The sequence below is a fragment of the Podarcis erhardii genome (genome assembly GCF_964252035.2).
Source record: "Podarcis erhardii genome assembly, chromosome: 1".
NCBI lineage: Eukaryota > Metazoa > Chordata > Lepidosauria > Squamata > Lacertidae > Podarcis > Podarcis erhardii.
The window spans coordinates 139,037,457-139,052,359 of record NC_138497.1 but is presented as its reverse complement, the minus strand read 5'-3'; the positions used below and the strand labels follow the sequence as shown (position 1 = coordinate 139,052,359).

Below are 14,903 nucleotides of genomic sequence, written 5' to 3'. Positions count from 1 at the left end.
AACCCAGCAGTAAAGAAGATTAACCCAATATTCAACAGTGAATATATTTAGCTAGTGAGGGTATTAACCCAACAGTAGAAATTTCCCTTCAGTTTAAAGTAGTTAACTGGGCTGGATCAGGTCAACAGTCTTTTTAAAATACGCAGAAAAGGATATGATCTAATTCGGAGATGTTTCCAAAATGTTCCAAAATATTTCACAATAATTAGTCCAACCAAATTTGAGCAGCCCTAGGCTCTTCAGCCACTTGGCGGCCTAATCCAGCATCGATAACATATGAAAAGAAATGTAATCTGATCCACTTGACATTCATAAAAAGAAGGAAAAAACCCAAAAAGAGAAAAAAGAAGATCACCCCTTATTCTGCAGCTTTCTTGTTCGTTTAAGTTGTTGTACAGATGTCCAATATAATCCAAAGGTAGGTGATAAGTATATGTCCAACATGAACTTGAATGAGTCTGTTACGTTCAGAGTCAACTCTGGCTGGTTAGAAACACAGCCCTCTTATAATAAGGTGGGGTCTAATGCTCAAATTTATTATCAAGTTCTGCTCAGACACCAAAGGGGATAAAGGTCACGTCACTATAGTTATTAAACAAGTGAAAAGGAAACTAATCCCGCACGTCGGAGTGAAAGAGGAGAAAGGGGAAATTCCGGAAAGAGAACACGTGGGGGGTTGTAAATCTCCTTAGAAAAACTTTGCGCTCCCCACTATACTTTAACTCACTGTATTCAAATTTCCAAAGCGTCCATTGTGGATTTCCTTTTGTCTTTTCCTTTCTGTTTCTTAATATTTTGTCCTTTCGGCTCCACTCAGAGTAAACTCTTACAGCCTCTCTCTTTATCCTCCCCCGACCGCTGGCTTTGGTTAGTTATTAGAGACTATGTCCCAAAAGTAGGAAACAAAGTACGCGGGGGGGGGGGGGTAAAAGAAACAAAATTCAAACAGGTGTCTTCTTTGCTACTTTGTGTTTAACAGTTAATTTGCCTTGGCAAAGTTGCCATAAACGTTCTGTACTCACCCAGTCAGGCAAGCAGCTACTTCCTTTTTTACTCCTGTGATTCTGTAACCTGCGCCATTTTCTGTCCTCAACCGGATAGATTCCTTGCCAAAATCTTAAGGCATCCAGGATTCTCCTTGCTTAATCTCCAATTTTTAAAGATGTTTTAAATCATGACACGCAGGGGAATCCGTTTTTATATTTGTGGATGTTCGTCGCCTTTCTCAGCAGAAGCTAGAGGCATCACAACACGGAGTCGGTGCTCTCCCATTTGCTCTCACGGTCTCGTCGTCCCCGAGTTTCTTCCGAACCCCCCCCCCCCGAAAAAACGGCGAAACCGCTCCCACGCTGCTGGGTAGCCTATCCCCCAAGGTTCTCCCCCCTGGGATTTTTGGGGGGCACAGTGCCTTTGCAGCTCCCCCAAGCCTCCGTGTTGCTCAGAAAACCCTAACAAGGGCTTTCTGCGCTTCCTCGCTGTCTGTGACCCAAACTGGAAGTCCGGACTTCTGTTGGAACTTCCTGCGCTCCCGCTTTGTCTGGTGCACGTCATCGTCTTCACTGGAGGATGCCTCATCACTGCTGGCCTCTTTGTGATGCACTGGAACTGGCTTCCTAGCAAAACGCGGGCTGCTGGCCTTGCGGATCTCCTGGGCAGAGCGTTCAGCAGCTTCCAAGGTCACGGCCTCCTCAGTGGCTTTCTGCAGCGTGAGGTCTGGCTTGGCGAGGAGACACCGTTGCAGATGGATGTCCCGGATCCCGCAGACGATTCGATCCATAAGGGCATCGTCTAAGTCTCAGAACTTGCAGTGCATTGCAGCCTGTTGGAGGGCGGCAGTGTAGTTGTTAATTGACTCCCACTCTGCCTGGTTCCGGTGGTAGAATGCATGGTGGGCCGCAATCTTGGACGGCTTTGGCGTGTAGTGGTTGCGGAGCTTCTCTTGAATCGTGTCCCATGGTGTTGCCTGGACTGCTTCAGGCACAACCAATGCTCGGGCCGTGTTGAACACCTCAGGCCCACAGAAGCTGAGGAATAGGCCCCGCTTACGCTCCTGTGATACTTTTGTCAGCTCGTTGGCTTGGAGATAGCAGTTGAACTGAGCGAGGTAGGAGTCCCATGATTCAGAGGCTGACACAAACGGCGGTAGAGGCACAAGTGAAGCCATGGTTCCGATGGCGATGTGGAGGCGATGGATGGAACACAGTGCTCTAGCCAGAACAGTCAGCTCTGAATTGGTTCTGTTCAGTGATTTCGCTCAGTGTTTCAGCTCAGTGATTCAGCTCCGTTCAGAGGGTGGCTGCATCTGGCTGTGCTCTGTTGTCCATCCATCCCACCTTCGTCGCCAGTGTTAAGTTGTGGGTGAACATATCAGACGACACAGCAATTCTTCAAACAGCTCTTGTCTATTCACAGGCCAGAACAGAACTGAACTGTAACAACTTTCTAAAACTATCCAATCACTGAACGTCACTTTTGATCCCTTATTTGCATAACTACAGTATCCCCCTGCTGGGCCAGGGTGAGAACTTCAGTACATAACAGCCTTACTTGATGGTTTCTTTTGTTTTTTAAAAAAATAATATTTTTTAAGTTTTTGACAAAAAAGAGTTACAAAATAATAACCCACAAAAGAAAATTACAAAAATACAAAAATCAAAATTTAACATAAAAATAAAAAATAAAAACTAAAAATCCCTCTTTATAAGGTCTTACAATCATTTACTTATTTTCATGACTTCCTCACACCTCACTTTTTTGTATTCCATTTAAAAATTTGTTCAGCAAATTCATACCCTCTTAATTTAACCTTAATTATTTATCTTCACATATTCTAACTTCAAATTTTCATCTGATGTCAATCCCTTCTTGCATATTCTTATTTTACCTTATTACTAGAACCACTTCATTTCATTCCAAGGTCATTAACATTCAATAATTTTACAGTGTTTCTGTAGATAGATTTTAAATTTCTTCCAATCTTCTTCCACCAACTCTTCTCCCTGGTCTCGGATTCTGCCGGTCATTTCCGCCAATTCCATGTAGTCCATTACTTGCATCTGCCATTCTTCCAAGGTGGGTAGGTCTTGTGTCTTCCAATGCTTTGCAATGAGTATTCTTGCTGCTGCTGTAGCGTACATAAAGAAAGTTCTATCCTTCTTTGGCACCAATTGGCCGACCATACCCAGGAGAAAGGCCTCTGGTTTCTTCAAGAAGGTATATTTAAATACCTTTTTCATTTCATTATAGATCATTTCCCAGAAAGCCTTAATCCTTGGGCACGTCCACCAGAGGTGAAAGAATGTACCTTCAGTCTCTTTACATTTCCAGCATTTATTATCGGGCAGATGATAGATTTTTGCGAGCTTGACTGGAGTCATGTACCACATGTATATCATTTTCATAATATTCTCTCTTAAGGCATTACATGCCGTGAATTTCATACCTGTGGTCCACAACTGTTCCCAGTCAGCAAACATAATGTCATGTCCGATATCTTGTGCCCATTTTGTCATAGCAGATTTTACCCTTTCATCCTCAGTGTTCCATTTCAACAGCAGGTTATACATTTTTGATAGTGTCTTAGCTTTGGGTTGTAACAGTTCTGTTTCTAATTTTGATTTTTCCACCTGGAAACCATTTTTTTTGTCTAAATTGTAAGCCTCCCTTATTTGAAAGTAATGAAGCCAATCTCGCACTTTATCCTTTAATTTCTCGAAACTCTGCAATTTCAATTTGTCACCTTCCTGTTCCAAAATCTCCCAATATTTTGGCCAATTGGCCTCCATATTGAGTTTTTTCAGAGCCTTCGCTTCCATAGGTGATAGCCACCTTGGGGTTTTATTTTCAAGTAAGTCTTTATATCTTATCCAGACATTAAACAATGTTCTTCTGACAATATGATTTTTAAAAGCCTTATGCACTTTGACCTTGTCATACCACAGATATGCATGCCACCCAAAAGCATTGTCAAAACCTTCTAAGTCCAAAATGTCTGCATTCTCAAGAAGCAGCCATTCTTTCAGCCAGCAAAAAGCTGCTGATTCATAATACAACTTAAAGTCCGGCAGGGCAAATCCACCTCTGTCCTTTGCGTCAGTAAGTATTTTAAATTTTATTCTGGGCTTCTTGCCCTGCCAGACAAATCTAGAAATATCTGCCACTTCTTGAAACAGTCCATCTTGTCTATTATTTGCAATGATTGAAAAAAAAACAACATTCTTGGCAATACATTCATTTTGATAACAGCAATTCGGCCTAACAAGGAAAGCTTCAGACTTGACCATATTTCAAGACCTTTTTTCACTTCTGACCAACATTTCTCATAATTATCTTTAAACAAATTCACATTCTTAGCAGTCATGTTCACCCCTAGGTATTTTACTTTTTTTACCAATGTTAGACCTGTCTCCTTCTGAAACCTCTCTTTCTCATTTGGTGTTAAGTTTTTCTCCAAAACCTTAATTTTTAATTTATTCAACTTAAAACCAGCTACCTGACCAAATTCCTGGATTAATTCCAAAATCCTTTTAGTACTAGATTCTGGCTCCTGTAATGTTAATACTAAATCATCTGCAAAAGCTTTAAGTTTGTATTGTTTAGCTCCGACCTGGATACCTTTAATCAGATGGTCCCTTCTAATCATGTTTAGCAGGACCTCCAGGACCGAGATAAAAAGCAATGGTGACATTGGGCAGCCTTGTCGTGTCCCTTTCTCCATCCTAAATTCTTCTGTCACCATGTTATTAACTATCAGTTTAGCCTTTTGTTCTGAGTAAATTGCACCTATACCATTTTCAAAGCCTTGACCAACCCCCATCCCCTGAAGATTTTTCTTAATGAAACTCCAAGAGATATTGTCAAAAGCTTTCTCCGCGTCTACAAATATCAAAACTGCTTTAGTGTTACTATTTGTGTGAAGCATTTCTAAAATGTTAATTATATTCCTCATATTATCAGACAAATGCCTACCCGCGAGAAAGCCAGCTTGATCTTTATGTATCTCCTCCATTAGAACTTTTTCCAGTCTTTTAGCCAAAATGTCAGCAAAAATTTTGTAATCCACGTTAAGCAAGGATATGGGGCGGTAATTCGTAAGTTGTGACTTTTCAGACTCAGTTTTCGGTATAAGTGTAATGTAGGCTTCTTTCCACAACTCTGGCGCTTTTTCCTCCTCCAAAATTTCATTACAGACCTCCTTTAGTGGTTGAATTAACCAATCTTTCAAAGATCTATAGTATTTAGAGGTTAGACCATCCGGCCCTGGAGATTTACCCAACTGCATGTTCTGAATGGCACCTTCCACCTCCTGTTCAGATATTTTATAATTCAGCAATAACTTATTTTCTTGAGAATTTTTTTTGTAATCCATTGATTTTCAAAAATTGGTCTATATCAGTCTCTTTCTGTGGCCCTTGTGTATACAGTTGTTTGAAGTATCTCTGGAAGCAATTTCTAATCTCCTGTGGATTCTGTATGTTCTTACCTTCCACTTCGAGGTTTGTAACAGTGTTTAACTTTTGTCTTTTCTTCATCTGCCACGCTAGCAGTTTCCCACATTTATTAGCCGATTCAAAAGTCTTTTGTCTCATCTGTTTAATTTTCCATTCTATGTCCTGATTTATCATTTTCATGTATTGTACTTGATATAACTTTATTTCTCTCAGAATCTCCTGCGACTTTGGTTTCACTCTAAGTTTCTTCTCACCTTCTCTTATTTTCTCCAAGATCTTTTCTTTTTTCTCATTTTGGGTTCTCCTTTTTATTGCATTCTGTTGAATCAGAAACCCTCTCATTACGGCTTTACAGTGGTGCCTCACAAGACGAAATTAATTCGTTCCGCAAGTTTTTTCTTCTTGCGAGTTTTTCGTCTTGCGAAGCACGGTTTCCCATAGGAATGCATTGAAAATCAATTAATGCGTTCCTATGGAGACCGCTTGCCAGGCTGGCGGTGCGGAGAAGGGCTTTTCTCCCCACCGCAAGCCTTTAGGACAGGTGCGGGAACAGAGGGGAAGGCGCGCAGCGCTTCTCCTCTGTTCCCGGGGCTTGCAGTGGGAGGAGGGTTTTTCCTCCCCACGTCAACATTCAGAACAGCATTCTGAAAGTTGGTGGTGGGAAGGAAAACCCTCCTCCCACCGCAAGTCTTCAGGACAGCCATCCGAAGGCTGGCGCGGGGAGAAGGTCTCTCCGCCCCACCGCCAGCCTTCGGAGCAGCCATCCGAAGGCTGCCAGTGGGGCGGAGAGACCTCCTCCCGCCGCCAGCCTTCGGAGCAGCCTTCCGAAGGCTGCTGGTGGGGCGCAGAGACCTCCTCCCGCCACCAGCCTTCGGAGCAACCATCCCAAGGCTGGCAGCGGGAGGAGGGCTCTCCGCCACACCACCAGCCTTCGGAGCAGCCATCCCAAGGCTGGCGGCGGGAGGAGGGCTCTCCGCCCCACCGCCAGCCTTCGGAGCAGCCATCCCAAGGCTGGCGGCGGGAGGAGGGCTCTCCGCCCCACCGCCAGCCTTCGGAGGAGGTCCGAGGACAGTGGGGAAGACGCGCTGCGCTTCCCCGCTGTCCCGGAGATTTCCCTATGGGCTTTCGTCTTGCGAAGGAAGCCCATAGGGAAATTCGTTTTGCGAAGCGCCTCCAAAACAGAAAACCCTTTCGTCTAGCGGGTTTTCCGTCTTGCGAGGCGTTCGTCTTGCGGGGCACCACTGTACTTGCGTCCCAGATTACTCTTTTCTCAACGTTGGTTTTCATATTTATCTCAAAATAGTCTTTCATGATTTTTTGGGCCTTCTTGGTAATTTCTGAATCTCTAAACAAGGTGTCATTCATCCTCCATCTGAAGGAACCAATCGGTGTTAGTTTCATCTCCATTCTCACAGGATTATGATCGGAGCAAGTTTTAGGGCAAATTTCCACTTTCCGAATCTTGGGAGCCATTCCTCTGGTTATCCAGATTTGGTCAATGCTTGTCCATGTCATTTTGGCTTCAGAAAAGAAAGTCCCCTCTCTACCTAGGGGGTTTTTAGTTCTCCAAGTATCAATTAAGTCCATATTGTCTGTCATCTCAAAAAAAGTTTTTGGTAGTCTTCCGTCTTTCGTAACTACCTGTCTTTGTGACTTATCCATATTTGTAGACACCACTCCATTCATGTCTCCCATCAAAATAATATTACAGTCCATATAGTCCAACAATGTCTCATGCAGTTTCTTGAAGAATTCAGATTTCCCCTCATTTGGTGCATATAAACTCCTACTATCAAAAGTTTCTCTCCTTGAAATTGAATTTCAATTGCCACAAATCTTCCTTGATCATCTTTAAATATAAATTTTGGTAATAAACTCTCTTTTGCATAGATCACAACTCCTCTCTTCTTGACCTTGTCTGATGAAATAAATTCTTGACCTAATCTTTTATTAATCAGTACTTTCCTGTGTATTCTAGTTACATGGGTTTCTTGTAAGCAAATCAAGTCCAATTGTTCCTTTTTCAACAGTTGAAATTTTTTTTCCCTCTTATCTGGGGAATTGAGACCACAGATGTTCCAACTTAGTACCTGCAGAGACATGGTGTAATTATTTTGCTTTTCCTCCGACTGCTCCTAGTAATTGTTCTTGTTCTGTCGGTGGTGTCACTTTCTCTGGTTTGTCCAATCCCAAAGGAGGTCTTGCTAGGTCTAGTATTCCTGGTTTTGGTGCCTTGATGGTTTCTTTTGTGCAACCTATCTAGGCTGCCGTGTTTAATAAAATATTTGTTTTTAACTTGCATGCTTCATTGTATAAACATAGATGGACATTTATTCTTGTGAAAGAGACCTTGAGCCTTGTAGAAGGGTGCAGCAACTGTAGTGAAATTGAGCATTTTTTACTTTTTACTTTGAGGTGGTTGTAGAGTGGGTTTATTTACAACTGAGAGGCCCTGGATTATTAGTGGAAGAGCAGAAGGTCCCAGGCTGAACTGCTGACATTGCCAGTTAAAAATGCTTCTGAGTTGCCAGCCTGGGAAATGACCATTTTCTGAATCATAGCTCTCATCCTCCCCGACCACTGACATAGGCTGGCTGAGGTTGATAGGAACTAGGAGTTCACCATTGTCTGGTGGACAGTGGTAGAATTTCACCTGCTTTAGAGTGGACTATATTGAGTTAGGTGGATGAAAAGTCTGACTTTGAAGCAAAATGGATTTGGGGGGCAACCACACTATATGCCTCATCTTTCTCACACGGTTATGATCAATATGCTTTTAGGGTTTTTATGAAAACCTACAAGATGGCAGTGAAGGCCGCTAAGAAGTCCTACTTCTTGGCCTCCATTGCCTCCGCTAGCTCTCGCCCAGCGCAATTATTTAGTATAATTAGGTCTTTAACGTCCCTTGAAGGACAGTCAAATTTAAATAACAATTTGACACACAGCTGTGAGGCATTTGCGAGCTTTTTTGCGGAGAAGGTCCTGTTGGTCCGCCATGACCTCCCTGCCAATTTGGATACAATAAAGGAACTGGAGGCCCCTCGACTGTCCTCGGGTCCAGTATTGGACCACTTTGACCGGATATCCCCACCCGATGTGGACAGACTCCTTCGAGCTGGAAAGCCCACCACCTGTCCTCTTGACCCGTGCCCGTCTTGGCTGATTAGAGCGTGTACAGACGAGGTGCGGGCCCCCCTGGGTGATATCATCAATTTGTCCCTTGGCACCGGGATATTCCCAGGGCAACTGAAGGAGGCAGTGGTGCGCCCGCTCTTAAAGAAAACATCATTAGATCCCTTAGATCTATCCAATTACCGCCCGGTTTCGAATCTTCCATTCCTGGGTAAGGTGATTGAGAGAGCGGTTGCTGAACAGCTTGGTAGGTTTCTGGATGAAACATCGGCTCTGGATCCATTCCAGTCCGGCTTCCGCACTGGTCATGGGACCGAGACGGCTCTGGTCGCCCTAACAGATGATCTCCGCAGGCAGCTGGATCGAGGCGGGTCGGGGCTGCTGATTCTTCTAGACCTGTCAGCAGCCTTCGACATGGTCGATCACGAACTCCTGGACCACCGCCTTGCTGACGTGGGGATTCAGGGCACAGTCCTTCAGTGGCTGCGCTCGTTTCTCTCTGGTCGGGGACAGAGGGTGGTGCTTGGGGGGGAATTGTCATCGTGCCACTCCTTGGTGTGTGGAGTGCCTCAGGGTGCGATTCTCTCCCCGATGCTTTTTAACATCTTTATGCGCCCCCTCGCCCAGCTTGTCCGGAGTTTTGGGCTGGGTTGCCATCAGTATGTCGATGACACCCAACTCTATCTGTTGATGGATGGCCATCCTGACTCGGCCCCAGACACACTGACCAGATGTCTGGAAGCTGTGGCTGGATGGTTATGTGGGAGCCGGTTGAAGTTAAATCCTTCGAAGACAGAGGTCCTCTGGCTGGGACGGGGCGATATGGGATTGAGGGGGCAACTCCCATCTCTTGCGGGGGTGCAATTAGTGCCAGCATTGTCCGTTAAGAGTTTGGGTGTAATCTTCGATACCTCCCTCTCTATGGAGGCGCAGATTACAGCTATAACAAAGGCAGCATTTTTTCATCTCTGCCAAGCTAAGCAGTTGGCCCCTTATCTCTCTCGCCCTGACCTAGCCACTGTGATCCACGCGACGGTCACCTCCAGACTGGGTTATTGTAACTCGCTCTACGTGGGGCCCTTGAGACTGACCCAGAAACTCCAGCGGGTGCAGAATGCTGCGGCGAGACTCCTTATGGGGTCTTTGCTGCGAGATCACATTCATCCGGTACTATGCCAGCTGCACTGGCTCCCGGTGGAGTACAGGATCAGGTTTAAGGGGCTGGTTTTAACCTTTAAAGCCCTATACGGCCTAGGACCCTCGTACCTACGGGACCGCCTCTCCTGGTATGTCCCACAGAGGAACTTACGGTCTGCAAATAAAAACATCCTGAAGATCCCAGGCCACAGAGAGGTTAGGCTGGCCTCAACTAGAGCCAGGGCCTTCTCGGCCGCGGCTCCAATCTGGTGGAACACTCTGTCAGACCTCACCTGGAGTACTGTGTCCAGTTCTGGGCACCACAGTTCAAGAAGGACACTGACAAACTGGAACGTGTCCAGAGGAGGGCAACCAAAATGGTCAAAGGCCTGGAAACGATGCCTTATGAGGAACGGCTAAGGGAGCTGGGCATGTTTAGCCTGGAGAAGAGGAGGTTAAGGGGTGATATGATAGCCATGTTCAAATATATAAAAGGATGCAGTGATGCTCAAACCCATTCAAATCTACGCCCCATCCCAAGGGACAAGGGTAGGGCGAGCAGGGATTACCCACCTCCATCATTGGTGTTGTGCAATGCCAGGTCCATAGGCAATAAAACTGCATGACTTTTTTGTCTCGCAGGGGATTGACCTGGCTTGTGTAACAGAGACCTGGGTATGGGAAGGTGAAGTAGTCTCCCTACGTGAGATAACACCTCCAGGTTTCTCAGCCCTCCACCAATCACGGACTGTGGGTTGGGGGGGAGGAGTAGCGTTGTTAATCCGGGAGGATTGCTCTTTCAGGGCTCTACCACCACCGTCGATCTCCGGCATTGAATGTGTTGGTCTCATGTGGGGCACCAAGGAGAGCTTGGCTGTCTGGCTGGTGTACTGACCACCCAGCGCACCGGCAGCCACCCTGTCAGACCTGTTGGGAGGTGGCGGCAGGCTGGGCCTTGGAGTTCCCAAGACTATTGGTTTTGGGAGACTTCACCCTCCATGCCGATGCTGCCCCCTCCTCACAGGCTCTGGACCTAGTGACCTCCATGGCAACACTGGGGCTCTCCCAGTTTGTTTTGAGCCCCACCCATCAAGCAGGCCACACGCTGGATTTGATCTTTGGGGCTGGCATAGATGTGATCATGCTCCCCCCTGTGGAAGTGCCATGGTCTCATCACTACACTCTGAAAGCCAAGATTGACTTCCCGCTCCTCCCCTGCTCGGGTGGCGAGCCTATTTGGGCTTGCCTGCAAAGGTTGATGGATCCTGATAGATTCCGTCAGGCCTTGCGGGACCCTGCTCCTCCTGGCAACTCATTAGATGACCTTGTTGAGGACTGGAATAACCGGCTCTTGGCAGCCATCGATGAGATTGCGCCTAAGCGCCCTCTGCGACCCCGTCGAAACTGGGCCCCTTGGTTTACCGAGGAGCTCCGGAAAATGAAGCGGGATCTCAGACGGCTAGAGCGAGTATGGCGACGGACTCGTTACAGAGCTTCAAGAACATCCTATAGGACGCTTATGAAAGCCTATGAGATGGCTATGAAAGCTGCTAAGAAATCTTACTTCGCAGCTTCCATTGCATCTGCTAGCTTTCGCCCGGCACAACTTTTTAGAATAATTAGGTCGATAACGTCCTTAGGAGGACAACCAAATTTAAGCACAAATTCGACCCACAGCTGTGAGGCATTTGCAAGCTTTTTTGTGGAGAAAGTCCTGTTGCTTTGCTGTGACCTCCCTCCCAAGTTAGATACAGTGACAGAACTGGAGGCCCCTCGACTGACTTCGGGTCCAATGTTAGACCATTTCGATCAGATACTCCCTGCTGATGTGGATAGCTTCCTCCAAGCTGGTAGGCCCACCACCTGCCTCCTCAATCCGTGCCCGTCTTGGCAGATATCACGCGGACCCCCCTGGTTGAAATTATCAATTTGTCCCTTGGCACGGGGACATTCCCAGGGGAGCTGAAGGAAGCAGTGGTGCATCCACTCTTAAAGAAAACTTCACTAGATCCTTTAGATCTATCCAATTACCGCCCAGTTTCAAATCTCCCATATCTGGGTAAAGTAATTGAGAGAGCAGTTGCTGAACAGCTTGGTAGGTTTCTGGAGGAAACATCGGCTTTATGTCTAACACTTGTCTTTCTTTCATCTTCTCCCTTCTTACATCAGTCAATTTATGAGTTCTAAAATTTGCTTGGAGGAACTATGTCTCTTACTGTAACTGCAAAGTGCTCTAATATATTAATTATCAGAATCCTTTTATTGAGTGTGTTTTATTGTATTTTGATAAGAATGAAGGTTCCTGAGATTCCTCAGAGGTGAAGTAAGGTCTTGGAATGGAGAAAGTGAAAATGTTCATGAAGAAGTGAGGGAGGGAAGGAAGGAAGGATATACTCCTCAAGAGGGAACACAGACTTGGATCAACAGTTTGGGCCTCTAGATGTCAGCCCTGGCTAACATAGTAACATGCTGCAGATCTTCCATCTGCAACAGAACATTTATAGGATCCCAACTTAACAAAGCTCAAGATTTTAGGTCAAGACCTACAGCTTTCACACAGTTGCAAGATGCTGTACAAACTGCGTTCTCTATATGCATGTATCACCTCAAGACAAGATGGACTCTTCAGTGGTTTCTATTATGTGAATCACCACAAGACAAGATGGAATCTTAAGCAGTTTCTCTGATAGTAACACTAAATTACAGGCAAATCCGTTTGCAAGTTTTTGAATCTGAAGGCAATCAGTTATGCTTTTTGAAAGCACTAATTACTATCTGTGTTAATATACCTGCCAACAAACAACTGTTTAATATACTGTAGATCAGAATGATGGAGGGCATCAAAGTTTTCTTCCCTGTGACAGATTATGGGCAATAAATCTTGTCACATCACTAAAGCCATGCAGCAGCTGATGGATTAACTCCCCTTCAACAACCTGCCTCAGTAGCAGAAACAGTTTTGTTTTTTTTGGCAGACCATTCTTTGAGCTTGTTTTTGCGTGGCATGGCTCCTGTTTCCATAAAGATGCACTCCTTTTATGTTGCTTTTATTCATGCACCAGCCAGCGTATCTCATGAGCCTTCACACAAACTGTATCTCTCTTGGGATAAGAGCACACCAGGACCTTATTCCTTTTGTGCAGTTGCTCAGCTTTGACAAAGGTGAGGCTGAAGGTGGGGTCAACAGATGCTCCTTGCACAGGTGGTCCTGAGCCACCACTGGCAACAAGGGTCATCTCCGTAGCAAAACCAAGCATAATATGTATGAGTCATGCAGGACCTGGGCAGGATGGAGGCAAAGGAATGGAGTGGAAGATGGTTCAGTCACAGATCATCAAAACACCTTTTATTGTCGGAGATAAGACTCCTACCTGATTTTCCCAAGAGTTCCTTGTTTTGTATACTTCTTTCACTGACTTACCTGTTGGCTTGCAGCCAAGACCACTGGACTGAAATAACTCCACCATGGTTATTTGTCTGAGTCTGAATGCCTGAATCTGATGATGGACGTGCCAGGATCTGGTTTGCATGGTTGGTGTTGCCATGCACTCCAAGGCATTGCATTTTTCTTACAAACTTCTCTCACTGCATATAAAAGGTTTTTTTTGCAGTTTAAAAAGAGTTAATTGATATTAAAAGTTCTTGAAGCATGAGGTGCAAAATTTGGCTGACTGTAACATTATTACGACTAAACGACTAAACAACAACAACAACATTATTACAATTATTATTAGCTATGCCATATTTTGGGCCAATATCCACAGTAGTGAAGGACTTTTGTACAGTACAAAATAAGGCTGAAGATGCACTTGTGTATCTTTAGATTTATATCACTACAGCAATAGCCATATTTATCTGTAAAAGAATTTACACTTAGCAAGAGACCAGGGGTGTAATTCATAACTGACTTATTTCAGAGCAACCCAGCTAATTTTAATAGGATTACTCTGTAATAATTGTAGCCTGATTGTGCATATTTATGTATTCTCCAGGCTTACAAAAATCATACATTAAAACTAAGGACCTAATTCATTTTAGTCGGTGGCAACACATACATATTCAAAGAGTAGAACATCGCAACCTGGAATATTTCATACCAATTGTTTAATTTGACACATAATTTCTCTCAATTGGCCTGCACACTCATTCATTGATATCATTCTGTAACCATTCTGGATTATTTAAAGAGTTTTCCAGTCTGTGACAATCCATCTTTTCACAAGGATGTCAGCATTCCATAAAAATGCCTCTTGCAACTTGCTGATATCTGAAAAACTGTATGACTATTCAATTATATATAATTTAAATAACAACAACAAAATAAATTAGTTTTAGCTTGTGTAAATCATTCTGAAGAATCCCAATGTACTTGCAAACCACACATTGGGCATATTTTATCCTCTTGCAGCATGATATATACCCACTGCTGAAGTGAAACTCATCAGTTCAAGAATACCTCTCAACTGGGCAAAATACTTTATCTAACTGAAGAGGAATTTTAGTACTACTGGAAGAATATCACCCTATACTACTAATCCTCTGTCTCCCCCACCCCTTTTAAGTTACCCTTCAGACAGAGGGCCCCCTCTTCTTTACAGATGGTGAGAAACTTCATGACAGTGTACTTTACCAAGCCACTCAGCACCCATGACTTCAGATCATAGGTTGCCACTGTCAACAAAGTAACAGCAAACTATAACCGTGGAGCTCATGCATGAGAAGCAACGAAGGAAGAAGCTCGGGAGCCTACAGTGGACATTCCTGGTCACCAAACCATGGCTTGGCACTTTGTATGAATTAAACCATTGTTTTATATTTCCATGCAGCTATTTACCTACAGGTATGTTGTTCTTTTAAAAACATAGCTGCTAACGGAATTTGTTTCTAAAAAACAATTATGGGATGAGCTTCCAATATAAGTAGTCCATAAAAATTATATAAAAAAAATCCTTCCAGTAGCACCTTAAAGACCAACTAAGTTAGTTCTTGGTATGAGCTTTCGTGTGCATGCACACTTCTTCAGATACACTGAAGATACACTGTGTATCTGAAGAAGTGTGCATGCACACGAAAGCTCATACCAAGAACTAACTTAGTTGGTCTTTAAGGTGCTACTGGAAGGATTTTTTTTATTTTGTCATAAAAATTATAAACTGGTAAGAACCCGACACACTTTTCTACTGC

General features: G+C 44.4%; 1 protein-coding gene across 2 annotated transcripts in view; it reads left to right on the top strand.

Moving 5' to 3' along the window:
• Nucleotides 1-14,903, top strand: part of CPS1 (carbamoyl-phosphate synthase 1) — a 215,805-nt gene that overhangs the window by 21,150 nt on the left and 179,752 nt on the right. The window lies entirely within an intron of this gene.